At 40.5% G+C, this 27,508-nt stretch overlaps 1 long non-coding RNA gene across 1 annotated transcript; it reads right to left on the bottom strand.

The window, feature by feature from the left end:
• Positions 1–202: 202 nt before the first annotated feature.
• Positions 203–27,508, bottom strand: LOC135230602 (uncharacterized). Its single transcript, XR_010321202.1, has 5 exons — positions 26,838–27,508; positions 10,321–10,488; positions 6,369–6,612; positions 1,059–1,157; positions 203–718 (listed from the first exon to the last, which is right to left on the bottom strand). It is a non-coding gene; the product is annotated as an uncharacterized LOC135230602 (long non-coding RNA).

Here is a 27,508-nt window from a genome sequence, read left to right on the forward strand (position 1 = left end):
TTTGCTCAGCATACAGATTGAAATACATATGGTGAAAGGATACAACCCTGACACGCACCTTTCCTGACTTTAAACCACTCAGTTTGTAACTACGGTGTAAGAAAATATCAGATGAAAAAGTGAGTTCTAAGAATTGAGCTAAAAAAGAGGTTCCAATTTGTTCCCAGGTAGCAATTCTTTACATCCTACTCTCTGTGGCCATTGCTGCTTCGTGAGGCAGGCATGATGTCTGGGAGCCTCTACACACAGAGGCTCTCGAGATGGCATCTATAAGGACTTTATGCTGTGCCGTATGCCCAAGTGTACTTTGGGGAGAAAGTTCATAACTTCCATCAGACTCTTCAAGAGACCCCAGAAAGATGAAGGGGTCCATCAACAAACTTTGTGACTCCAAACTTACTTCATCAATAGGAACATAGTCAATGTATAAACGAGTCAGTCTTAATGCCCTAGGGCTGCCCTGACAAAGTACCACAAACTTGGTGGCTGATGACAACAGAAATTTGTTGTCTTATGGCTTCAGAGGCTGGCAGTCCAAATTCAGGTTCTTAGCAGGGTCATGCTCTTCTGTCTGAAGGCCCTAGGGGGCAATGCTTCCTGTCTTTCCAGCTTTTGGTGGTCCCAGGTGTTCCTTGGCTTGTGGCAGCATCACTCCAACCCCTACCTCCATCTTCACAGGATGTCTTCCTTCTGTCTCTCTCCCTCTGTTTCTTCTCCTCTGTTTAGAAGGACATCAGTCAAATTGTACTAGGGCCACCCTACTCCAGTATGACCTCAAGTTAACTAATTACATCTGCAAAGACCCTATTTCAAATGTCGTCATGCTAACAGTTACCAAGGGTTAGGGTCTCAACATATCATTGGGAGGACACAATTTAACCCATAATGTAGGGCAATGCAAGTGTGGACTTCTCCCAGTGTCTCTCTCAGGGTGACCAATAATTTATGCCAAGCAAGTAGAAAAGAAATACAAATTTCACTGATTTTATTACTGTTTCCTAAGGGTAGGGCAAAAAGGTAAAAAATGAAGTTGTCAACAGGTACAATTTTGTACTTACTTATAAGAGAGCTAAAGTGCAGACAGTCTCACTATTTTATCCAGTACTGGCAGATTCCTCCCAGACTGCTCCTCAGCCTGGCCATGGTTGCCTAAGGCACTGTGAGAAAACACACGGAAGCCATGATTAATGGTTTTTACTTATCTCCTATTAAAATGCTTAGTGGCCTTTGAATATAGGTGCCTGAACACTTCAAATTCATTAATTTATTTTTATTAGAATCAGTGTACCCTGACACTAAATTGCTTTAGCACTTGGCAAAAATTCTATGAAAGTAATTTATGAAGTAAGTTTTTTTTGCTATGCATGGTCTGGACAGCTGTTTAAAAAAGAGTCAACCTTCTTTCTTAAAATTCAGATCTTTTGTTTGTCCAGGAATATGAATTCTTTCCCAAATCAGTAACCGTCTTCTGTTCCCCTCATTTAAATATCGTGCTTTTTTACATTTGCCATGGGATTGCTTAGCTTTACGCTGTCTGCACATCACAGAAAAGAATGTATTTGGCTTCAAGCAGGATGAAAACGACATCTCTCCCACTTCTGTTTCATTTTTGAGAAGGTAAATTTTAAATGCATAGATACAATGAACGTTAAGTGAAACTGATTAACTCAACAAACATTTATTGTGTTCTATTGTTAGCTGCCATGGCAACTCCATGCACAATGGAACGAAATGCTGCCTAGTCCTGAACCATCTTCGTGATGGCTTGAGGTTCGCACCATTGTGATCCATAGGTTTTCACTGGCTGATTTTCAGACGTAGATTGTCAGGCCTTTCTTCCTAGTCTGTCTGAGTCTGGAAGCTCCACTGAAACCTGTTCAGGATCATAGCAGCACACAAGCCTCCACTGACAGATGGTTGGTGGCTGTGCACGAGGTCCCTTGGCCAGGAATTGAACCCAGATCTCCCACACAGAAGGTGAGAATTCTACCACTGAACCACCAGTGCCCTCAGTACCAGAAACCAAGGATAACAATGGTGAGAGGAGCAAGTTTTTATCAGTGGGTACGGACTCTGCAATATGCACTTTACATCAACTCCCTGGCTTCATTCTCACCCCAACCCTATGAGATGGATGCTAGTTTTGTGCTTCATTTTACAGATGGGAAAACTGAGGCAGAAAAGGTTGAATACATTGTCCAAAGTCTTGCAGATGGAGCTAGGACTTTAACTCAGGCCCCTTAATTCTAGAACCTGCATGTTGAAACACCTATACTCTGCTGTCTCACTCTGGGGACAGAGCAGGAAACGGGAAAAATGGAGCTAAAAACACACCGATCCATTATTCCTTGTTTTCTAAAAGAGTAGCCCTGTATTATAGAGAGAACGTAAAAAACACATTATCTCTTCGTGTCTCATATTTTTTAAAATAATAGAACATAGGAAGAAAACCAAGTATAAGCTTTTAAAATTTTTTTTCCATATACTACACGTCATGTTATTGTTATTTTTAGGTGCCGTGGAGTCAATTCCAACTCATAGTGACGCTGTGTACAACAGCAGGAAACACTGCCCAGTCCTGCACCATCCTCACAATCATTGCTATGTTTGAGCCCATTGCTGCAGCCACTGTGTCAGTCCATCCCATTGAGGGTTTTCCTCTTTTTCTCTGACCCTCTACTTTACCAAGCATGATATTCTTCTCCAGGGACTGGTCCCTCCTAATAACATGTCCAAAGTACGTGAAACAAAGTCTCACCATCCTGGCTTCCAAGAAGCATGCTGGTTGTACTTCTTCCAAGACAGATTTGTTTGTTCTTTTGGTAGTCCATGGTTTCTATATTCAATATCCTTGGTCGACACCATAATTTAAAGGGGCCAATTATTCTTTGGTCTTCCTTATTCATTGTCCAGTTTTCACATGCAAAACTATACTTCATACTATGGTCAAATCCATATTTATCAAAAAAGTTCCAGGAAAATAAACGGGATTTCATCAATCATTTACATAAATTCCTTCACAGAAGTGTACATACTCCCATATACTCTTTCTTAATTGTTAGGAGGCAAGAAATGTAGCTAATGCATGTTGTACCACAAAATTATCACTGAGGGCAGAAAGAATTCAGAATATCTTTCTTTGAGAAAGAAGCAACGACCACTAGAGATAAAAATGTGTATTTGCCACTCTAATCTCCAGCCATCTGGTTTCTCGCCCTAGATTTGGAGGTTGATGGCAGGAAGGTGAGTGCAGCAGACAGCCTCTCTCTCAGGTCTGTGTAAGGTGGGCGGGTGGTGGTGTTTACGTCCTCACCACTCCTGAGGTCTGGCCGGTTTCCAGACAGTTAAGAAGGAGAGAACACCATCCATTTCAAAAGGAAGCTTGTTGTGACAAGGTTTGGGGCCATGTTCACTAAACAACAATGTTTGAAGAGCCAAAGTAATATTGCATGAATCTCCATTTCTCTCAGATTTTCCAGACGTGTCCTCTGAGGTTCATCCACCACAGGGATTGACAGGAGTCACCAATGTGTCCCAGCAGGACCAGGATAACACAGAAGCAGAAGAGGGGGATGCCGCCATGGTGTGATATCAGCCCATAAATACTTTCCTCACTGCCAAGGATCCAAGAATTCAAATTCTAGAAAACCCTCATTATGCCCTAACACATTTTTTATCATTTAGGGTCTTCAGTTTAAATCCAAATATCTCTTTAGGCATGGTGAACCTTAGAATATACTCATTGTTTACCCAAGAGTTAGAATATTAGAGGGAATGACAAAAATGTTTACAAAGGACTTTTGTTAATGATGACTGAATGTATTAATCATGCCATCATAATAATTTTAAAAACATTTTCTATAAATGTCTTTAAAATAAATGTGATGCAGTAGGTGAAGTTATCTAAGTGTCTCTTCAGAGTAATCCAGAGCAATAAGAGTCATGTTGTTTATAACGGATGTGTCACAACTGAACTCACCAGGGGTTTCATCTGGTAAAGAAAAGATCTCATACATTTTATGGAATGAGGATTATTATTTATGAGAAGATTATATTCATTCATAAGGTTCAGGCTAAAGAGGCATTTGGAAAGGAAAGTGCAGCAAGAACAAGAAGGTAATATTGATGGATATTTTCACAAAAGCTACTGGGTCATTTTTTTGTATCATTTGGGGTATTTTTACTACACAAACTGCCTTAGGGGGAAAAAAGAGGAATTTGTTGGTTTGTGTAACTGAAAAGCCATGATGATAGAAAACTTCAGACATGACTAGACTTAGGTGCTCAAATGATTTAACTCTCCATTACTCTTGGCCTCTTTATCCTGTTTTCAGGCATGCTCTTTCCCTAAATGGTGGCAAAGATGGCTTCTAGCTTACGTTTTTATCAGTGAATCTACAAAATAGGGGTTAAATCTCAATGGCCTAGTTTGGGTCATGTGACCAACTCAAAGCCAATCACTGTGGCCATTATGATACTCTGTTCTTAATGGCCTAGTCTGGGTCGTGTGACCAAACCAAACCCAATCACCGTGGCCATTGTGATACCTTATTCTCATTGACCAGGTCGGGTTGCACATCTACACATGGACTCAAGGGATGGGGTCATCTTTACTTTAACCTTATAAATTTAATTCTCTAAAAAGAAAATGAGGAGGATATTACCAAAAGGGGAAGTTGATACTGGGCAAGAAAAACAACAGAATCCACTATACCGCCTCAGTTTCTGCAGACACTGTCTCAGCTAATCCTAGGTATGAGTACACTACAACCGTATTAGAGACCAGCAATGTTTCCTGTCCTTCAGAATGCCTCCATTGGAAGGTTAGCACCCTAAGTCAATATTACTAGAAAAAAATTTGAAAGCGTTCAAACAGTATGCCCTAAGTGTATTTCACTAAACGTTAGCCTCACTTGGAACTTAAATAGATGATATTGAAGAAAGAAGTATGTGGATTTAAAAAAAAAAAAAAAAGTTTTGTTTTTTTGTTGTTGTTGTTTTTTGAAATGCCAAAATCAAATTAGACAGGTTTCTGGCCTTCTTAATACATTAATAATTATTGTGAATCCCTAAGAATAAGTGTATAGTTTTCAGAATTTATCATTCCTCCAGACACACTATTTAGGAAATGCTGCCTTGTAAAATTGCCATCCACGTAATGGGATATAAAGTTTTAATGGAGGGGAGGGAGAGCAGACAGGGCAAGGTAGTGTCCAGAATATCAGGACTGCTAAAAAAAAAAATGGCTTTTGCCATTTCTGGAGATCCTGGGCCTGATCTGGAATACTAACCAGCTTAACCTTAGCTGGCAGACAATGGGAGCAAGAGACTCAAAGAAGAGGGCCATTAAGACTGACTACGTTGAAGACAAAGGAAGAGTAATCAGGATAGAAAGAGAAAGGAGGAGAAGCTGTAGTCCAGATCAGCAAATTCAAGAGATAGCAAAAATCTAGCATGGACAGGGGAGGGTCAGTATATAAAGGATCTGAACTCAGAGTTGTTGAGGGGGTCATAGTGACATACAGTGAGATTTCCTTACCATCAGTGAGTGTCTGGGTCATGGACCAGGGATGTTCAGGTGATAGGATGGATTTTAAAACCTGGGACCAGCACAGGGAGAAACAACCTACTTGCCTAGGCAGGGGGAGAAGGTCCCCGGTCCAGAGTTGGAGTGGGAGCCAATAACCAGGGATCCGGGTAGAAAGCCAGTAACAGAGCCTGGCCACACCCAGTAGAAGTCTAACTTGGAGAGTCAAGAGGCTGATATTCACATAGTTTTCAAGGATCTATATGCATGTTCGGGGCACTGGTAGTTCAGTGGTAGAATTCTCGCCTTCCATGCAGGAGACCTGGGTTTAATTTCCAGCCAATGCAACTCATGCATAACCCCTATCCATCTGTCAGTGGAGACTTAAGTATTACTATGATTCTGAACAAGTTTCTATTAACAGGTTTCAGCAGAGCTTCCAGACTAAGACAAAAGAGAAGAAAGACCTGGCATCTACTTCTAAAAATCAGCCATTGGGAATCTTATGGATCACAAAGTCTGATCCAAAACTGATCATGGGGCTGGCGCAGAATTAGGCAGGGTTTTGTTCCATTGTGTGCGGGGTCACCATAAGTCAGGAGCTGACTCAATGGCAGCTGACAACAACAATATCCGTGCCCAGACCCATCAGGTGGGGAGCAGCAGATTTCAAAACCAAATTTACTAAGGGAAAGGAACTTCCGTCATACTGCTAGGCTTCTCTCTCCCTTACCTTCTCAGCCTCATCTGCTGCAACTCCCCCTTGCCCTTCTTATTCCACACTGCGATTGTGTGCCTTTTGCTGTTCCTTATACTATATCCTTCACCGTTCATGTCTTACCTGGGTAACTCCAATTGGTCATTAAGACCCAGCTCAGGCACGATCTCCTCCACACTGACTCCCCTGACCTCCATGCACCTCCTTCCCCTTCCAGGCTGAGTTCGGTGCCTTTGCTTTCTACTTTCATAGCACCGTGGTGTAATACTCCAGAGCTGCACCTCACTGTACTGAGAGTATATGTACGTGTCTCTCTTCCATTGGAGCATGGTAGGAATGCAATCGATGTCTGTTGACCGAGAGTGACCTACAGCAGCAAGGTATACACAGTTAATTGACTACCACGTAAAGTCAGAATTAAACTTAGCATATTCCAACGTTTACTTTCTACTTGTAAATGTTGAAAGGCTACCTTTTCACATGTCGTTCTCATGCCATTTGACCTCTGAAATAAAATTCAGCACACAGTGTCAGGGGGGCTGAGGCATCTTTCTGACACATGGTAATTACCCTTAAAAGGATCCCTCCCAACAAATCCCCTAAAAAACACTGCAGCTCAGATTTTGGCAGCGTTCATAAATCACTAACGCTGGCCCCTCAGAAGCTTAGGAAGTTAGCAAGGGCATTTGACAGAATTACTGCTTTTGTTAATGCCATGGGCTTGTATTATTTATTTAAGATAAACACATACTCCAACGAAGCCTTCACCTAAATCACAAGGAATGGTGTAAGATCCCTTCTTGATAGCAAGTTCTTGCTATTTGATGCTCTTGCAAAGAAACTCTCCAAGGGGTATAAGTTGCTGGTTAAGCCCCAGGAGGAATAAGGATGATTCAAAGTATCTTTTCCATTCCAAGCACTATAAATGTTAAACACATGTTTTCCAGTTCAATTGTTTTAAAATATTTTCCAACATGACCTTTATAAATATTTGGATGTCCCTCCCACTCCAAGTAGTCAATGACGGTCGGATAGAGGTCCCTTGGGAGACCTAATGAGGAAGTTCTCCCAGGGCGAGCACTCTGCCCTGAGAGCAAATCAGGCCCTTTAAGGAAGTGTGTTACCTCTTCCAGGTCACAAGGCTTCCAATTAGACTCTAATTACTAGAACACTCAATTATTCAACGTGACCTGAAAAGAAAATAAAGTTTCCCAAAGCTGGTGAGGCAGACAGAACCTCAGAGCTGAAAAGGGCTTCAGAAGCTATCTAGTTCCAAAACCTCCTTTTACAGATGGAGAAAATGAGTCACAGAGAACAGAAGGGAGGAATCCATGTTCACAAACTATACCTCCATCTTCAATCTGCTGAGTTGCTGTTGACCACATCGTGGAGTTGCCTTTTCAGGACAACACAAGTTTGGTTAGTTTTCCTTTCCCTTCTCCTGCTTTGTCTCCATCCATGAGTTCTCTTCCTCTTCCCAGCCACCAAAGTGGGATGTTCTGCAGTATCCATATCCATCTTTCCCCTTCTTACCCTATTTCCCAGTAAACCAAACTACTGCCACACCCTAAATCCAGAGCATACTTGTAAATTTGTGCCTTTGCATGTGCCGTTTCTCCCTATTTGGAATGTTGTCTTTTCCCTAGCAGGACCGATAGACTTCTGCTCAGTCTTTAAGGCCCACTAAAGACAGTAGTCATTCCCCGTTAACACTGTAGTATAACATCTTTGACATTGAATTCGAATTATTTGTTCATTTATCTCTCTCCTTGACTAAATAGTGACCCTGACACAATGCCTGGGTCATGGCCATTCTCAGTCACTTGACAATCTCTTCCGCTCCCACAGTTTCCACCCCAACTCTAATGAAGCCTAAATCCACATTTCCCGGGCCACTCTCCCTGAATATTCCAACTTTCTGCTAAATGTTCCATACCAGCATCTCGAACTCAACGTTTCCAAAACTTAAGCCATGGTTTCCCACACCCACCCATCCACCACCCCAAAATCTACTCCTGGTCTTCATGTATGCATCATTAATGCCACAACAATCCTTTCGGTCGCCCAGATTAAAAATCCAAAATTTTCATTTTCTCCTCCTTCTCACCTGCCTCTGAACAATTGCCAAACCCCCTTCATTCTACTTTGACCATATGATCTCTTCTTCCTTTATTGGGACCACAGCCTGAATTCAGGCTCTTATTACCACTTGTCTGGTAATTTTCAAGGCCTTCCACTCTGTTCCCTCAGTCCCTGTTCTCACTCCCCCAAGCCAACCAACGCACTGCTGCAAGAGTAATTACACCCAAGGGCAATCTGGTCACAGCGTTCCCTTGCTCACAACCCTTCAATGACTTAATTGCCCACAGTCCAAACTCTTTATTCTTTAGTATTCAAGGTCCTCTACAAATCAGCATTAATTGCATTTCCATTCTTACCTCCAATGACTCTAGTTACCCATTCTAACTCCAACCATAACCTCATCACTACACGCTGCATTTCCTCTTAGCATTTTCAGCCTATAGACACTTCTCATTAACTGTCAGCTAAAACTCAGCTCAGTATGTTACATCTTCATAAAGTTTAAGCAGGAAATAATTACAAATCTACAAAGATCCTTTTTTATAGCTTTATTTTTATGACTCCATTTCCTCCTGTATTGTTTTTTGTTGTTGTTGTTGTTGTTTTTGGTGGGGGGAGCAGGTTGTGAGTCTTAGCTCCTCTACTAGGCTCAACATCATCAGAATAGAAATCTCTGCAACCCCATGGTACCCACCATAGTATTTGGCACACAGTAGGCAGTTAATACATGTGCGTATTTACATTTGAGGCACAGTCAAGGCAAATAAATTGTAAAACTTTCCGATGCAAACCCTTACCTCGATCACCTATATGGCCACTCTGTTAGTTGTGGTCTTATTGTTACCATAATCAGCTTTAGCCTCACTAACATTCAGTGAGCATTTTCTCTGGGCAGACTATACTATCCTAAGCACATAACCTGAAATATGTAACTCAATCTTCAAAAAATAGGACTGTAATAAAGAATATGACTCCGTTTCTGATGTTTGATTACTGACACCTTTTAAGTCTCACTCTTCCCTCTTCCCCTTCTGCTTCACATGGGAAAACTGATAAGAAATCCTAGGCGCCCCTCCTTTGCCACCGGTGGCAGATGCAAACCACACAACCTCTGCCCATGCCCAGGAACCCCTACCCACCCCTAACTACGACAAAAACCCCAAGCTCGTCTCCTTGTCCTGCTCTCTCTAGCTATTTTCAGACCTGCTTGGGAAGCCTTCCGTACGCTCTCCAGAATGGCTTATGAGCTTTGGTGTTGGCAAAGAACATTGAATATACTGTGGACTGGCAGAAGAATGAACAAATCAGTTTTTGAAGAAATAAAACCAAAATGCTCCTTAGAAGCAAGAATGGCCAGACTTTGGCTTGCTCACTTCAGTTATGATTAGTACAGTAGGGGGGTCAAGGAAAACCCTCAGTGAGATGACTTGACACAGTAGCTGCAGTAATGGGCTCAGATATACCAACAACCATGAAGACGACACAGGACCAGGCAACATTTCTTTCTGTTATATATGCAAGGTCACCATGAGTCAGAGCCAACTGGGCGGCAATTAACAACAACAAATCTTTTCATGCCGACATGTGGTGTCATCAGTCCTGTCATCCAAACCAAATTTTGGGTGGGGATCCATCCTGTTTCTCTAGGGTGGCCACAACCAGGGTGGATACTGTTATTAACCCCTTTTCTCCTATAGAGAAACTGAGGTAGAAGGCTTCACCAAGCTACACAGGCAGTAAGTGGCAGAGCTGACTCCAGAGCCTGTGCTCTGACCCCACATTTCATTTCCTCCTGACTGGATTGTCTCTGAGAGTCTTCTCCTTGGTCTCCTTGCCTCTAACTTCCCCTCTCTGCAATACCTTCTCCAAAAAAATTGACAGCAGCTTTTTTTTTTTTTTTTTAATAGCTCAGTAGACCTTCTTCCTTTTCCCCCTGGCTTCACATGGGGAGAGTAGAAGGTTACACTGGCCCAGGCTACGTTCTTGGACTGACCTCAGCACCTGCCTGTGAGAGTCTCCACAGATCCCCATGCAGTATGATCTCTGTTCTGTACTTCTGCTGAATTGTCTCCAGACGCTGCGTTATAACTACCTGCCATAATGCAATTGCTTGTTCACATATCCATCTCCTTCACCAAACTCTATTCTCCTAGTACAGCGTCTGAGACAGAAAGGGAGAAAAAAAAATTCGGATAAATGAAAGAACGCAACAGAACGATATTACAGGAGCCTGATGAAAATTCAGTCTTGTTTCAATAACCTCAGTAGAAACACCGCCCTAAGAGCATCACAGTGCGTTTGCTCAATGTGCTCACAAGCTAGTGTATTATACAGTTCTCTTCTTCATAGTTTTTCCCATGGGTCTTCAGATTCTTATCATGTACACTTAAATTTTAAGTTTATAATAATTTCCCAACCAATCTCCTTGCCTCCCATTTCTCCTCCTTCCAACCTATGAATTTTCACATAAAGGAAATCGCTGTCTCTAGTCAATTATCTGTCATCCATTTGGAGGCAGAAGAGAGTGGTCATTTTCACCACCTATCCACGCCCTCATTTAAGTCAGCAGATTCATTCGCCCCATCAAAACTTTTTCCTCCCACCTCATTAACATGTAAGAAGTGACTACAGAATGAACTGGTTTCCTGTGTAAGTGGCACCACAAAAGAGAAAAAAAAAAAAAATGATGACTTTCCCATTTTAAGTCCCATAGCTCAACGTGTCTCCCAGAAACTAAAAACATTCCACTTCCCTGAGTGTAGTGGACATCATCTCCCCTCCTCCCCATGTTGCTTTCAGTCCTGCTACTGTTACAGAGCATTACTGGATGAAGAAAATGAGTGATTTGAGAGGGGTTCCAAACCCTCTTTCTTAGAACTGGGAGGGTCTAGTCCAGGAATCTCCAGTCAGGAGTTGATGTGGGCCCTCTTGTTGCCCTTGCAGCCTTATCAGATTAGTTTCTAATCAATTATAGATGTTCCATGCCTTCTCTAGTTGGCCATATTTACCAGCAGAAAGAAAAGAAGACATAACCCATGGTGCCCCTTTCCCTGTCTTCCTCTCAGAGAATCCATTCCCAGCCTCCACTCAATAGTGATTTAATGGTTCCAGTAGTGACAAATATCATGTACAACATCATCATCTCCCCAAAAGGAATCCTTGAATTAGCCCACTAAGAAATACTATGGTCATTTACTCTGAAATTATCAAACTCATATTATTGACCAAACTGACCAGACAATTCAATCAAATAGCCATTTAAGTCAATCAAATAAACTGGTATAAACCACCAATTTCATCTGTCTAAATTTGCTGATTATTTTAGCATTATATGGACACAGACTATACCATTCCATGCTGAAGGCAACAGAATGGTGATGACAAAAATAGATGCTGTTTTGTTCCACAACATCTATGAACTTATGAGATCAAGGATTTATCTTAAATTACAAACCTTTCCGTTTATAGATAATGAAACTATCACCAGAGGTCAGTATCTTTCCTACAATCATGAAGTTATTCTTTTGCAAAACTGGTATAATTAATTTCCTATTCTTTCAACTGTACAGGTAATTTAAAAGAGCTCCTTTTACGGATCCACATTCTTAATCCAAAACATTGCATTGAGCTGCAACTTATAAGTTCATCTGAATAAGGACTCATAAATTCATCTATAATGCCACTTTCAAAGGACTTCCAGGTAAATGCTCTGGTTACTAGATTAAGGGCAGCTTTGGAGCAGAGAGTCCTGGTCATTTGAGGACCAACTCTGCAGACACGAATCAAAAAGCCTACATACATGGAGCAACTCAAGTAGGAAACTGAGTAGTGCTAAACTCCATTGGCCAAGTTGGACACAAACGACCAAGTTTTTTAAGAGTGTCAATTTTGGTATAAATTGTGCTTTCCAAAGGATCTAGGACCAGCAGGGCATGAAAATTCTCCATTTGTGGGTTTGTAATTATTACTTAATTTGCACATGCACTTCTGGGTTTGGGAGTGTACAGAAACAAAAATAAAAAAATAAGAGCTGATATCAAAACCTTACTCCTTAATACTCATCTACTTTGTTTGAGCTTTTAATTGGGTAAATGAAAATGGTAGTGTCTAGTCACACCTGGAAAGGTACACCGGGGAAATTGGTGTGTGAAGGAGTAGCTGGTGGATTTGAACTGCTGATCTTTTGGTTAGCAGTCAAGCTCTTAACCACTGTGCTACCAGGGTTCCACATGATGCAGGTAAGTATGTTCTAAAATGTGTTAAGATTTCTATTCAGAGATCAAACAATTGTTTCAAAGCCATCAATACATATTTTTAATTTAAAAAATTACAAGAAAACAAATGTTATTCCTGGCCCTATGTATGAATGAGTAGAAAATATGGCCTTTGCCGCTTTTCCATAAGTCTTTACAGAGTTGAAGCTCCAATTCCAATAAGGCAGTTTTGCCACATTGAATTCCTCTACTTAGGCCAGCCTATAACTATGATTAGCCAGGGAATCTATGAACACCTCCGAAGCAACTACTACTCTTTTATCTCCTACAAGCCAATTCAGATGTCAAGGCTACAAGGACCTACTGATTTCCCATGAATAGAAGAAATTTCAGTCAGTCAGAGATCCTGAAGAGTAGTCCAGGTTCCCTCTATCATATTCAGGGGGAAGGCTAGCCTGTTATCCCCAAATATCCTTGGGAAGCTGTGCAAATTCCTGGATAGCACAAAATCACAACATTGAAAGACACCGTAACAACTGTTGAGCCCTATATCCCAATAGATGCATGAATTCCTAAGGCAATATTTCTTACCAGGTATTCTTAACATTTCTAATAATTTGTCTAAATATGAATTTTAATTTTCAGAAGGAGAATTACAATATCTTCCATTTGCAATGCACTTAAGAGATGCACTTCTCAAAATGTGGTCTATGGACCCCCAGGGTTCCCTGAGACACTTTCAGGGGCTCTAGAGATTGAAACTAATTTCGTAATAAAACAAAGACATCACTTGCCTTTTTCCCTGTGTTGACATTTGCATCCATGGTGCAAAAGCAATGACAGATAAAACTGCTGGGGCCCTAGCACGAATCAAAGAATAGCACCGAATTAAATTAGCAGTCATTGTATTCTTCACCATTACGCATACACAGGAAGAAAAAAAAAAGTCAGTGTTACTTAATGTTAAGCAGTAAAAATTAATTTATGAAATCTGAGCCCTTGCATACACCTTTTAAAAATATTGTCTTAGTTACCTAGTGCTGCTATAACAGAAATACCACAAGGGTGTGGCTTTAACAGAGAAGTTCATTCTCTCACAGTCTAGTAGGCTAGAAGTCCAAATTCAGGGTACCAGCTCCAGAGGAAGGCTTTCTCTCTCTGTTGGCTCTGGAGGAAGGTCCTTGTCATCAGTCTTTCCTTGGTCTGGGAGAATCTCAGCCCAGGAACCTCAGGTCCAAAGGACACACTCTGCTCCTGGCACTGCTTTCTTGGTGGTATGAGGCCCTCAACTCTCTGCTTGCTTCCCTATCCTTTTACCTCTTGAGAGATAAAAGCTGGTGCAGGCCACACCCCAGGGAAACTCCCTTTACATTGGATGAGGGATGTGACCTATAAGGGTATTACAATCCCACCCTAGTCCTCTCCAACATAAAATTATAATCACAAAATGGAGAACAACCAAAGAATACTGGGAATTATGGCCTAGCCAAGTTGATACCCACATTTTGCTGGTGGGGTGGGGGACATAATTCAATCTATGGCAAACATTCTGTTTGATGAAATGGGAGGTATACATAAAGAATTTTTCTGCATATCCAAGAGCAGTGCTTGCCTTGTGTGATGGAGCTGCAAGCTGAAGTAGTCACTTTTTTCATGGAACCCCATTGTTACATGAAACAACGACTGCCCAGTTAGCTATGGCTACCCAGACTTGAGTAATTGGCCCACATATTTCAAAAATTAATTAAATGAGTCTGTCAGTTCAAGGTAAACAACTGGTAATATTGGTTGCCAATGATAAAATTCAAGAAAAGCAGGATCTATACTAAGGAGATTTACTTTGTAACAAACAGCCATGCCTTTACTAGTGAGGTGCATAAATTTTAGTTGCAAAATTTGCCACCAGAGCTTCCTTACCAAACTTAATCTTGGCCCAGAGCAAAGGGATTAGTCCAGGGCATTTTGTACTCTGCTTTACAGATGGCAAGATCTTTCCCCTCCTCCAGGAGACATGAGCTACAAGTCCCCAGTTTTCTGGTCTATTCAAGAGGTTCTTCAAGTTGCCAAGGATGCATCCCACCAGCTCAGCAGAACCTGCCCTATTCCCAGCCAGTGGGGTCCTGAGAGAGTTAATCTCCCAATTGCTGAGGTGGGCCCTGGCTTACTGTAAAGGTAACAGGACCTTTACCTTTTAAGGCAGTCTGCCTCATTCTCCTTAAAAATTATTGTCACCACCAAGGTGCTAGGGCTGAGAATGCAGAAATTTCCTCAACTTTCTTTGGGTTGGTCTTCCCAAGGGATTTGACATTCTACCAGATGAACATGAAAGTTTATTCCAAAGTTGACTTCAATGTGCAAGATATAAGGCAAAACAGAAATCAGGAGGAAAGAAAAATCTCTTTAATAAAAAAATAAAAAGCAAAAATATAGCTAGTTTTTTTGTTGTTTTTATTTGTATGTTTTGTTTTGTTTTAATGTTCTGGCTATTTTTTAAAAAACAGAAATTTACATTAAACAGAAAGAAGTTTAGAGATTCCTCATGAACAGAGACTGAAGAGTAATTGATAGAACCATTTCTTAAACAAGACAGTTTAATAACAGGCCAACAGTCTAGGTCATGACTGTCCAGTAAAAATGTAATGCAGGCTACACGTGTAATCTAAAACTTTCTAGTACCCACATTAAAAAAAAAAAGTAAAATGAAATGGATAAAATTAATTTTAATACTATATTTTTTTTAACACATTTCCCATACTTTGGCTGCGTTATGAAAAGGGGCCAGTCTCTGGAGAAAGACATCAAGCTTGGTAACATACAGGGTCAGCAAAAAAGAGGAAGACCCTCAGCGAGACAGACTGACACAGTGGCTGCAACGATGGATTCAAGCACAGCAATGATTGTGAGAATGGCTCAGAAACAGGCAGAGTTACATTCTGTTGTACATAGGGTCACTATGAGTCAGAACCAACTCGACAGCACCTAACAACAACATTGAACACAATATATCCAAAAGAGTATTATTTCAACCTGTAATCAACATAAAAATATCGAGATATTTTACATTATTTTTCATGCTAAGTCTCCTAAATTGGTATGTCAGTATGTTACACCTGCTGTTATTGTTGTTGTTGTTGTCGTTAGGCACCATCAAGTCGATCCGGAGTCATAGCGACCCCATGGGCAACAGAAGGAAACACTGCCCGATCCTGCACCATTCTCGTGATCATTGTTGGGCTTGAGCCCATTGTTGCAACCACTGTGTCAGACCATCTCATGCGGGTCTTCTTCTCTTTCACTGACCCTCTACTTTTAACTCTACACTTGCTACACATCTCAATTAGGGCTAAGGACATCAAGTGCTCAGTAGACACATGTGGACCTTGGCTACCACACTGGACAATGCAAATAGAAATAAATCTTTATTGGCTTTAGAAGTCAAACCAACTCTGAAATTGACTGAAGCCCCGGGCCTCATCTATAGGCAAAAGGCAGTTTCACCAGGAGGAAGCCTAGCCAGTGACTAACACAGCCACAGCCAGGTACCAAGATTCATCTGGGGGCAGCTGGGAAGGTGACTACACACAGCTCAAGGTGAAGCAAATAGCCTTGAGAAGATAACATGTCAGTGTCCCTAGCTTGTGATGAAATTGAAGGCTCCCTAGTGCAGCCAGGGCCTCATGGAATGTCTTTCTCGGCTAGCAGGACAATAGCAGGATTCCCTCGGGGTGGCTCCCATACATGGCACACTCACAGCTCTCCTACCTCCCTGCTCAGTGTACTTGAAGCTCCCTGCAGACTCCAGCCACTCACACATGGGCTTGGGGGTCTTTTTCTGGTCCTATCCCTCTATGTGGAATCAGCACCCTGGGCATTCCTCACTGGCACGGAGAAACACTACAGCAAGCACACCAAATCCAACCATGCTATATTCTGTTCTACCAAAACCACAGGCAAGCTTGGGGGGAAAAAAAGAAAAAGAAATGAGGATGATGAAATAAGAAGCAATTACAGACAGGCAGGGCTAACGTGGCACTATAGAGAGAAGCACCACGCCATCCCTTCACACCAAAGACCCAAAAAACTAAGTAAAACAGAGGCAAACATCAATCCTGGAACCCTAAGTGTCAGATGAAGAGATAAAGAACTCAACCAAGCACCGAATGGAACAGAGAGTGAGGAGAGAGCCAATCAGAGGTCCCCTATCAGCTAACGCAGCACAGATACAACATCATGGACTCCTGTCAGACTGGCAGAAAGCGAGTATGGGAAAGCAGCTTCACAGAGCTCCCAGCAGGGGACAGAGCACCTGGTAACCAGTGATACACTCTTCCCCATCCCTCACCCTTCTTCCCCCTACTCGGCCTCCACAACTTCTGAGGGGGCTGAGTGACCACAGCCCAGGAGACACAAGCTTGTGCCCCTTGGATTCACCCACCCACACTGGCCAGCTCCTTCAGTACCATTTTTTTGTTACTGGTGTCACTTTTTTTTAACTTCTTTTTGTTTCTTCCATTCATCTTACCTCTTCCCCCTCCTTTCTCTCGAATACCTGGCTCCATGTGCCATCTTTGCTTCTTTTTGACAGGCTATGAAGTGCCACTCATCTGGGGAACTCCTTGCTTGGTCTGTGCTGCCACACTGGTAGGATGCCAGGGGCTTTTTTGTTGTTGTTGCTGTTTTCTTTTTTTCTTTTATGGCTTGGGAACCCTTTCTAGCTGGGCTGTACTGCGCAGCTTGGGAGCCATTTCCCGTCTGCACAGCCACGCTCATGGGATCCCTGGGGGCATTTCTTTTCTCTTCTTTTTTATTTATATTTTTTCTTCCTTTTTTCCTTTTTGTCTTTTTTCATTTCTCAGTTTCTAGTCTCTCTTTACTTACCTTCTTTTCTTATCTCCTGAATACCTGGCACTGTGTGCCATCTCCACCCTTTCTAGGCAAGCTGTACTGCTCAGCTTGGGAGCCAATTCTCCAGTCTGTACAGCTGCACTGGTGGGATCCCTGGGGGCATTTCTTTTTTATCCTCTCTTTTTATTTTTTATTATTTCCTGTTTGTTTTTCTTCATTTCTCAGTTTCTCATCTCTTTCTACTTTGCTTCTTTACCTGTCTCCTGAATACCTGGCACTGTGTACCATCTCTGCCCCTTCTAGACAGATTGTGCCCCAAGGCCTGGGAGCTCCTTCCCCAAGTGCTGGTGAGATCCCTGAGGGAGCATTTCTCACTTTCTTTTTTTTTTTTTCCAAGTTTTATTTATTTATTGTTTTTTTCTTTATTCCTTTTTGTTTTCCTTCATTTCTTGGTTTCTCTTCTCTCCACACCAACAGCAGGCTCCCTCGGCACTTTTTTTTTTTTTTTGGCTCCTGTTTCTCTCTCCTGTCTCTCTTCTTTCCCATACCCAACTTAGGTCCATACATCATAATCTCCTCCCTTCCTCCTGCCTATCTGCACCATGCACTGAACATCGCAGCACAGGCATGCCCTACCAGAACCTATCCTGCACTGACCCCTAACCCACCTTGTCAGCCACAGTATGTGCCACAAACAACTCACTCCAGCATCTCCCCTTCAGCTGGACCTACTCTGCTGCACCATAGCTGAGTGACTGACCCTGCCCTTTGGACAAGAAGGTGAAGAGCATCATGCCCATAGATAAGCAAACAACAAAGAACTCATAGTCTGCATGCTCAGACATAACCAAATAAAACAAAAAAGCAGGACAAAACAAACAAATCTACAATCAATAAATGAAGAAAATAACTACTGAATGTCCCGAAGACAGCAGACAATATCAAAATATATTTAAAAAAACAAGACAGGATGGTTCCAGTAGGTGTCCAAAATAACACATGAGATGACTTTCCAGTAGAAGAAAAGGCACTGGAACTTCCCAGTATGGAATTCAAATTTCTACTATTCAGAGCTATCCAACAGTTGAAGCAAAAAGCAGACAAAAAAAAAAAAAGAAAAGAAAAAACACAAATTCATGGAAAAAAGCAGACAAAATCATGGAAAACACAGACAAAACAATGGAAGAATTCAGGAAAATAACACAGGAACAAAATGACAAAATAAATTCAGAGCTAGAAATCATACAAAAACAACAATCAGAAATCCAAAAGATAAACAACAACATTTCAGAACTGAACAGCATCATAGAAGACCCGAGGTTTCAGGTCTGAAACAATGGAAGATGGAATCAGAGAAACAGAAGACAGATACTTGGATACCACTCTGTTTGAGGAAAAATCAGAAAAAAGAACAAAGAAAAATGAAGAAGCCCTGAAAATGAAATGAGATGCAATCAAAAGGAAAAATTTGCAAATGATCAGAGTTCCAGAACAGGGGAGAAAATGGAAAACACATAAGAAGATCACTGAAGAATTGCTGACAGAAAATTTCCCTAATATCATGAAAGATGAAAAGCTGACCATCCAAGAAGCTCAACAAACCGCATATAAGATAAACTCCAAAAGAAAATCACAAAGGCATATCATAATCACACTCACTAAAACCAAAGACAAAGAAACAATCCTGAAAGCAGCTCAATAAAAATGAAAAGTCACAGAGGGGAAACAATAAGTCTAAACTCTGATTACTCAGCAGAAACCATGCAGGCAAGAAGGCAAAGGAAAGACACATATAAAACCTTAAAAGAAAAAAATTTAAAAAATTGCCAACTAAGAATAATATATCCTGCAAAACTCTCATTCAAATATGATGGTGAAATTAAGACATTTCCAGGCAAACAGAAATTAAGGGAATATGCAAAAACCAAACCAAACTTCCAAGAATTATTAAACAGAGTCCTTCGGTTTGAGAACAAACAACATCAGATGACAGCCTGAATCTAGGACACAAAATTGCACCAGCCAGATAACAACCTAGGAAATGAACTCTCAAGGACTATTCAAAATGAAATGATTTACAAAAGGTAACCAGAGAGGTTAATCTGTAAATGACAACAACGTCAGAACAATAAAAGAGGGAAGAAATGATGTAGGTATAAAACTTTTTAATGGAGAGGAAGGCAAGGCGATATCAAGTAATAACAGCCTGGTTCAAACCTAGGAAGATACAGGAAATTTCAACATAACCACAAAGAAAGTCAACAAGCCTACTCATCAAAATAAAGAAGAAAAACATAAAGTCTCAGTAAAACAAAATCTACAAAAACAAAAGAAATGAAAAAAATCCACAAACAAAAGAAATTCAGCACAGGAGAGTAAAAGGAACAAAGAAAACATCAGCACCAAAAAAAAAAAAAAAACCCACAAAATGACATAAACTCGTACCTATCAATTTTTTTTATCAATAATTACACTAAATGTAAATGGCTTAAATGCACCCATAATGAGACAGAGAGTGACAGAATGGGTTAAAAAAAAACAGGACCCATCAATATACTGTCTACAAGAGACACACCTTAGAAATGAAGACATAAATATATTAAAAATCAAAGGATGGAAAAATATATATCAAGCAAATAACTACCAAAAAAGAGCAGGAGTGGCAATACTAATCTCAGATAAAATAGACTTTAAGACAAAATCCATTATAAAAGACAAAGAAGGACATTATATAATGAATAAAGGCACAATCTGCCATGAAGCCTGTTACCATAATAAATATCTATGCACCCAATGACAGGCCTCCAAAATACATAAAACAAACTCTTACAAAAAGAGAAATTGATGGTTCCATAATAATAGTAGGAGACTTCAACACACCACTCTCGATAAAGGACAGAACATCTAGAAAGAAACTCGACAAAGATACCGAAGAGCTAAAGGACACAATCAGCCAACTGGAACTCATAGACATATATAAAACACTCCACCCAATAGCTGCAAACTACACATTCTTTTCCAACGCACATGGAACATTCTCCAGAATAGACCACATCTTAGGCCACAAAGCAACCCTTAACAAAATCCAAAACATAGAGATGATACAAAGTATCTTCTCTGACCACAATGTCATCAAGGTAGAAATTAACAAGAAGAAGAGCAAGGAAAAAAAAATCAACTACCTGGAAACCGAATAGCACCCTGCTTTGAAAACCCTGGGTAATAGAAGAAATGAGAGATGGAATAAAAAAAATTCCTAGTATCAAATGAGAACGAAAACTCTTCATACCAAAACCTTTGGGACACAGCAAACACAGTTCTCGGAGTTCAATTTATAGCAATAGATGTACACACCAAAAAGAAGGAACAAAATCAAAACGTTAGCTACACAACTCGAACAAATAGAAAGAAAATCACTAAAGAAGCCCACAGCCACCAGAAGCAAGGAAATAATAAAGATCAGAGTGGAAATAAATGAAATAGAGGATAGAAAAACAATAGAAAGAATCAACAAAATTAAAAGTTGGTTCTTTGAGAGGATCAACAAAATTGACAAACCACTGGCCAAACTGACAAAAGAAAAACAGGAGAGGATGCAAATAAACCAAATAAGAAATGAAATGTGGAAAATTACAATAGACCCAACTGAAATAAAAAGGATCATAATAGAGTACTTATGAAAAACTATACTACAACAAATGTGAAAACCTAGAAACACACTACCTACCCAAACTAACACAAAATGATGTTGAAATCTGAACAAACCCATAACAAGAGAAGAGATTGGAAAGGTAAGGAAAAAAAAGGAAAAAAAAAAAAAAAAAAACCTGGCCCAGGCAGCTTCACTGGAGAACTCTACCAAACATTTAGAGAAGAGCTTACACCATTACTACTCAAACTATTTCAGAACATAGAAAAGGAAAGGATAGTTCTGAATTCATTCTATAAAGCCTGATACCAAAACCAGGCAAAGACACCACAAAAAAAGAAAATTACAGACCAATATCTCTCATGAATATAGATGCAAAAATCTCAACAAAATTCTAGCCAATAGAATTCAGCATCATATCAAAAAAATAATACACCACAACCAAGCAGGACTCATATCAGACATGCAAGGATAGTTCAATATTAGAAAATCAATAAATGTAATCCATCTTATAAATAAAATAAAATGATCATCTCAATCGATGCAGAAAAGGCATTTGACAAAGCCCCACACCCATTCCTGATAAAAACTCTCAATAAAACAGATAGAAAAGGGAAATTCCTCAATATAATAAAGGGCATCTATGCAAAACCAACAGCCAACATCATTCTTAATGGAGAGAGGCTGAAAACATTCCCCTTGAGAACAGGGACAAGATAAGGTTGCCCTTTATCACCACTCCTATATAGCATTGTGCTGGAAGTCCTAGCTGAAGCAATAAGGCAAGAAAAAGAGATAAAGGGCATCCAAATTGGTAAGAAACAAGTAAAACTGTCACTATTTGTGAATGATTTGATACTATATGTAGCAAACCCAAGACTCCACAAGAAAACTACTGGAACTAATAGAAAGGTTCAGCAGAGGAGCAGGATACAAGATAAACATACAAAATTTGGTTAAACTCCTATACACTAATAAAGAAAATGGCAAAAAAGGAAAACAATACCATTTATAATAGCCTCTAAAAAAAAAACTTAGGAATAAATCCAACTAAAGAGGTAAAAGACCTGTACAGAGAAAACTACAAAACACTACTGCAAGAAACCAATACAGAGCTACATAAACGTAAAAACATACCATGCTCATGGATAGGTAGACTCAATATGGTGAAAATGACAATCTACCCAAAGTAATTTACAAATACAATGCAATTCCAATCTAAATACCAACAACATTCTTTAAAGAGATGGAAAAGCTAATCATTAACTTCACATGGAAAGGGAAGCAGCCACCGATAAGTAAACAACTATTGAAGAAGAAGAAAGTGGGACTTACACTACCTGACCTCAGAACCTACTGTACAGCTATGGTAGTCGAAACAGTCTGATACTGGTACAACAACAGACACATTGACCAATGGAACAGAATTGAGAACACAGATGGCCTGAAGTCCATCAAATTGAGAAAAGAGTCTTTCTAACCTTGAAGATTAAAAATTAGTGACCTTTTAATAAAAACTACATCTTCAGGAATAAGAACATAAGTTATACAGATGCCAATAAATCAAAGAGAATTAGGAAAAAAGTTTAACCAGTTAAAAAAATTGTCATAGGTCATTGAGCAGCTGATACATGCAATAGAAAGTGTTCCAATTGCCTGGTAACCTTTAATTCTTCCTGTGGATTTTTGTGGATGTTCTTTTCCCACAGTCATAGGAACGCTCAAGAAGTATGTGAAGTATGGCTTTGGCAGCTTCAACCTCTCCTTCCTGTAGTCCCAGCTCCCCTCATACTTCTTTTCCTGATACCCACTGTTTGCAAGCTTCTTGGTCTCCACTAGCATAGAACAACCATCCATTGGGCAAATTGCAGTCAAATATTACTAACTGCAGTGGAATCTTTCTTCCACATGCCATATATCTTTCTCCTTTCCTCTGGCCGCAGTCCTGCTTTTCTCTGGCGAACCATTCTTTCTTCAATCTCAGAGCTTGTGGTTGAGGTCTACTTGACCCTACAGTAAAATACATGGTAGGTGTATGATTTAGCACTCTCAAGCAGCATATGCAATCCCTGGGCCATAGTGACTGGCTGAGGAATGAGCAAGAAAGCCAAGTCAGCCAGATCAGCATTTACCTCCAGGGGGTCACCAAGGGAAACAGGAAAGCATTGTTCTCCTTCTAATGGGGATGCTGATAGAACCACCTTGCTACCACTTGAAGACAAAACCAACTGAATGCAGCCAACAGAAATAAACAGATTAAAGATATGGAGGGATAGTATCCTCTTCATATCACTTAAGCACCTGGTTTTAATGATCCAGGTGTTTTATTAAGTCAGTTTGAACCGGGTTTGATTAAGCCAGTTTGAATGGGTTTTCTGTCACCTGCAACCAAGAGTCTTAACAGATACTGTATTAACTTAAACTTTTAGGGAAAGACACCTCCCACTACTACCATCAGAAGAAGATAGTGCTTAACATAAAAGAAGGGTTAATCGATGAAGGATTTTCAGGCACCTATGGCAAATAATGAAGCCCTGGTGCACAGTGTTTAAAGCGACGGACTGCTAACTGAAAGGTCTACAGTTCAAAACCACTAGTGGCTCCTTGGAAAAAATATGTGGCAATCTGCTTCCATAGAGATTTACAACCTTGGAAACCCTATGGGGTCTCTATGAGTCAGAATCAACCTGAAGGCAGTGGGTTTGGTTTGGGTATGCCAAATTAGTGAATCTGATACTTACAGCCAGGAAGTCGTATATCAGCAGACGTATACGTTTTAGAAATACCACATAGGTACCAACCTACACTCTAAAAAAAAATAAGGCTAATTTTACTGTTTTACCTTCTCAGTCTACTAAGTTTTCATTTAGTTATTTAAAGCCCAGCATAAAAACTACCTTAATGGGCCAGATACTTTTTATCAGTACAAGACCAGAGATGGGTTCTCACAACTATGAGAAGAAATAGCCATGCCTTACTTGACAAATAAGCAAGGATTACATTTACATTGAACTACGTGTTTTTCAATTCGCTATAAGTCTCCCAACTCCTGAAATGAATCTCTCTGATTATAGCTTCCTTCATGCAATTATCCGTAGCCTTTCTACAACGTTTATCTACCACTTTATCTTCCTGCTCAAAAACTTTTCACAGAAACAGAGTAATACTTAAAGTCTTTACCTTCTTCATCTCCTCTGCTAAGCCTGTCTAGACAACCCCTCCTACCTACCACAGGGTTAATACATCTTTGGTGTCTCCAGTATTTTATATGTTAATCTTCAATGTCGTTAGGTTGAGGTGACCTTATTTGTATGTTAGGTCCTCTCTACCTAGTCTCACATCATAAAGTCCTTGAAACTGGAAACTTTGTTTTCTCCATCTTTGAAACCATAATGCCTGGCAAAGAAACAGACAAAAGCAGTCAATAGATGTTTACAGAATCCATTGACTTCCACAAGCTGATACCAACTTACTTTCCCACTAACCTGAACACCTTCACCGTCCCTCTGTCCCAGCCATAAACGATGGCTTAGTAAAAATACCCCATGGAAATCAAACCGTAGGAACTATGACTCCACCATGCCATATGAAAACTGGAGCTAGAACGTGATTGTGGACCTATGGCAGCTCCACACCTCAGCACTGAGAAGCATCAGTAGTGGGACAGCTTTACTCTAGCTTTCGGCAAATAACATGGCTGTAATGTCTACTGGGAAACCCTGGTGGCCTAGTGGTTAAGTGCTATGGCTGCTAACCAAAAGGTCGGCAGTTCGAATCCGCCAGGCGCTCCTTGGAAACTCTATGGGATGGTTCTACTCCGTCCTATAGGGTCGCTATGAGTCGGAATCGACTCGACGGCGCAGTGGGTTTGGTTTTGGGTTTTTAGTGTCTACATGTCTATTGCTTACACCATTTGCCTTCCTTGCCCTCTAGTCTCTGCATTTTAGCCTACTACATAGTTTCTGCTTCTTCATAACTTCAACTTCTGCATACCATCTGCTTACCCACAATTCCCCTCTCCACGGTTTCTCCTCATGCATACACACTCTCTCAGCTTCATTCCCCAATCTTAACTGATGGATACTTTATTTATTTCACAGTGTATATCCCCAGTACCAAGCTACCCAACTCCTGTTTGTGCAGAGCTTTTCAGGCCAGTCTGTAAATTGGCTGCCTTGAGATCAGCTGCCCCTCTCCAGTCCAGTTTGCATGGCCACTAGGTCAGGGCCACATGGCAGAAGACAGGTCTGCCTAGGGCTACCCCATCATCATCCTTAACTGAGGCCAGGGTTGTGTCAGGCATCCTCTAATTATTCAAAATTCCCAGCAAAATCATGTGTTCCAAACACTATACTAACTGACTCTGTTAAATTGCTCCCTCAGTCAGAAATACCCTTCCATCTACCTTATCCAGTTGAAATTCATCCTTCGTAAGATTCAATTCAAATACTACCCTACCCTACGAAAAGTGAAGCGGTAGAATTATCGCCTTCCATGCGAGAGACCCATGTTCAATTCCCAGCCAATGCACCTCACACACAGTCATCACCCACCTGTCAGTGGAGGCTTGTATGTCGCTATGATGCTGAACAGATTTCAGCAGAGCTTCCAGACTAAGACAGACTAGGAAGAAAGGCCTGGCAATATATTCCCAAAAATCAGCCAATGAAAACTCTATGGATCACAATGGTCTGATTTGCAACCAATCATGGGGATGGCGCAGGATTGGGCAGCATTTCATTCTGTTGTGCACAGGGTCTCCATGAGTCAGAGCTAACAATAACAACAACCTATGAAAACTTTCCTGAATCTCCTAATTAGTACCTAACTCTCCTATTTGTGCAATCCCGAAGCACTTTTTACAATCCCAAAGCATTTGCTGCCTTTGTTTTAGTGTTTATCATACTCTCTCCTAGATGATAAATATTTACGTATGTTCTCTTTTTCTTCTGGATTATAGAGTTCTTAGAGGGCAGACTTATGGCATTCATATTGTTTCCCACAGTACACCTAATACAGCACCTCAAAAACAGTGATACTCAAAAAAATGTGCTGAATTCAATTTTAAATGGATATTAAGTTCTGAGGACAATTTAGAGATGCCACCTGCTATGCAATATAGTCAGTTACTGTCCCTGAATACTTTCCACTGAGGAAAAATTTTCTCCAAAATATATCCTATTTGATTACAGCGTGTATTCCATTGCTGATTTCAAGTCACATTGCTTCCTCCAGGCCTCAGTCAATTCCTTCCCAAGTCCCTCAAGTCTCTTTTACCTGAAGACCTAGGAATAAAAGCCCTACTCTCTGATTCTCCATGTCAATTGGGAAAATTTGGTTGTCAAGATCCCCAGGGCCTAGAGATCAGCCCATAGCAGCAGCTTCTATACAAGCTTCTTAAGCTACAAACCCCATTGTGACTCTGCTTCCTAAATTCCTAAGTTTAGACTTATCATCCAGACCTCAAGAACTTGTAAACATGATTTGCCGCAGATGCAAACTTGAAAATAAAATGGACTTTTGCCTTTTCATGAAAATGTGAAAGGGCTTAATTTATCTCAAAAACTAATCAATGGTCCTATTTCTTGTATGATGAGTAACATCCAGCACTTTGCATGACTAATTAAACAATCTGGAATTTACTTTGAAGGCTAAGCCATCCTTAATAATTTTCAATTACTATCGAAGCTGGAAAGAATACTCCCAATTGTTGAGAAATTCTAAAAGAGCTTCTACCATTAGATACAGCTTTCATCAAAGAGTTTAAGCATCTGCCAGAATTTTAGATCTAGAAATACTTACGAGTCTTGATTATCCAAGAAACTAATTTGTGAATTTCCTGGTCTTCGTCTTCCTATTCTTTCTTCATGTTTTCTTTCACTCTTTGTGTCCACCTCGCCTCTGGCAAAGGGTGAGTCCAACAGAAATTGAAGGTGAAATTTTAAATAAAATTTTACAACACACTGTGTTTTAGCCATCTGTCTAATCGTGGACCTTAACTCTTCCTTGGCCCTCTTCACTGAGAAAGTGTTTTCCAAATGGCATTTCCTGCTGTGATCACAGTGTCCCATTGTGGCCCATGATGTTCCCAGTCTACTCTGCAGACTTCCTGTCTCAGTAACTCCATTCTCAAAGAGCAAATCAACCATTTTGTCTTTTTTAAAGTTTGCTAGGAAAGTGGTTTTAATCCAATGGCTAATAAAGGGCTATCAAGAATTCATGCTCTAACTTTCCAGGCTGTTGTTACCTTGAGAAATAGACCAATAATGAATGTGTGTGTGTGTGTGTGTGTGTGTGTGTGTGCAAACATACACAACAAAACATTTGCCAATTCAACAATTTTTACATGTACAATCCAAGGACATTCATTACACTCTTTATGTTGTATACAACCCTTATGCCTATCTTTTTTCCAATTATTTTACCACTACTTAATGCCCCCCAAGCAAAGCCCCTTTCTCCCCACCCTACCC

This window comes from Loxodonta africana, chromosome 1 (genome assembly GCF_030014295.1).
Source record: "Loxodonta africana isolate mLoxAfr1 chromosome 1, mLoxAfr1.hap2, whole genome shotgun sequence".
Lineage (NCBI taxonomy): Eukaryota > Metazoa > Chordata > Mammalia > Proboscidea > Elephantidae > Loxodonta > Loxodonta africana.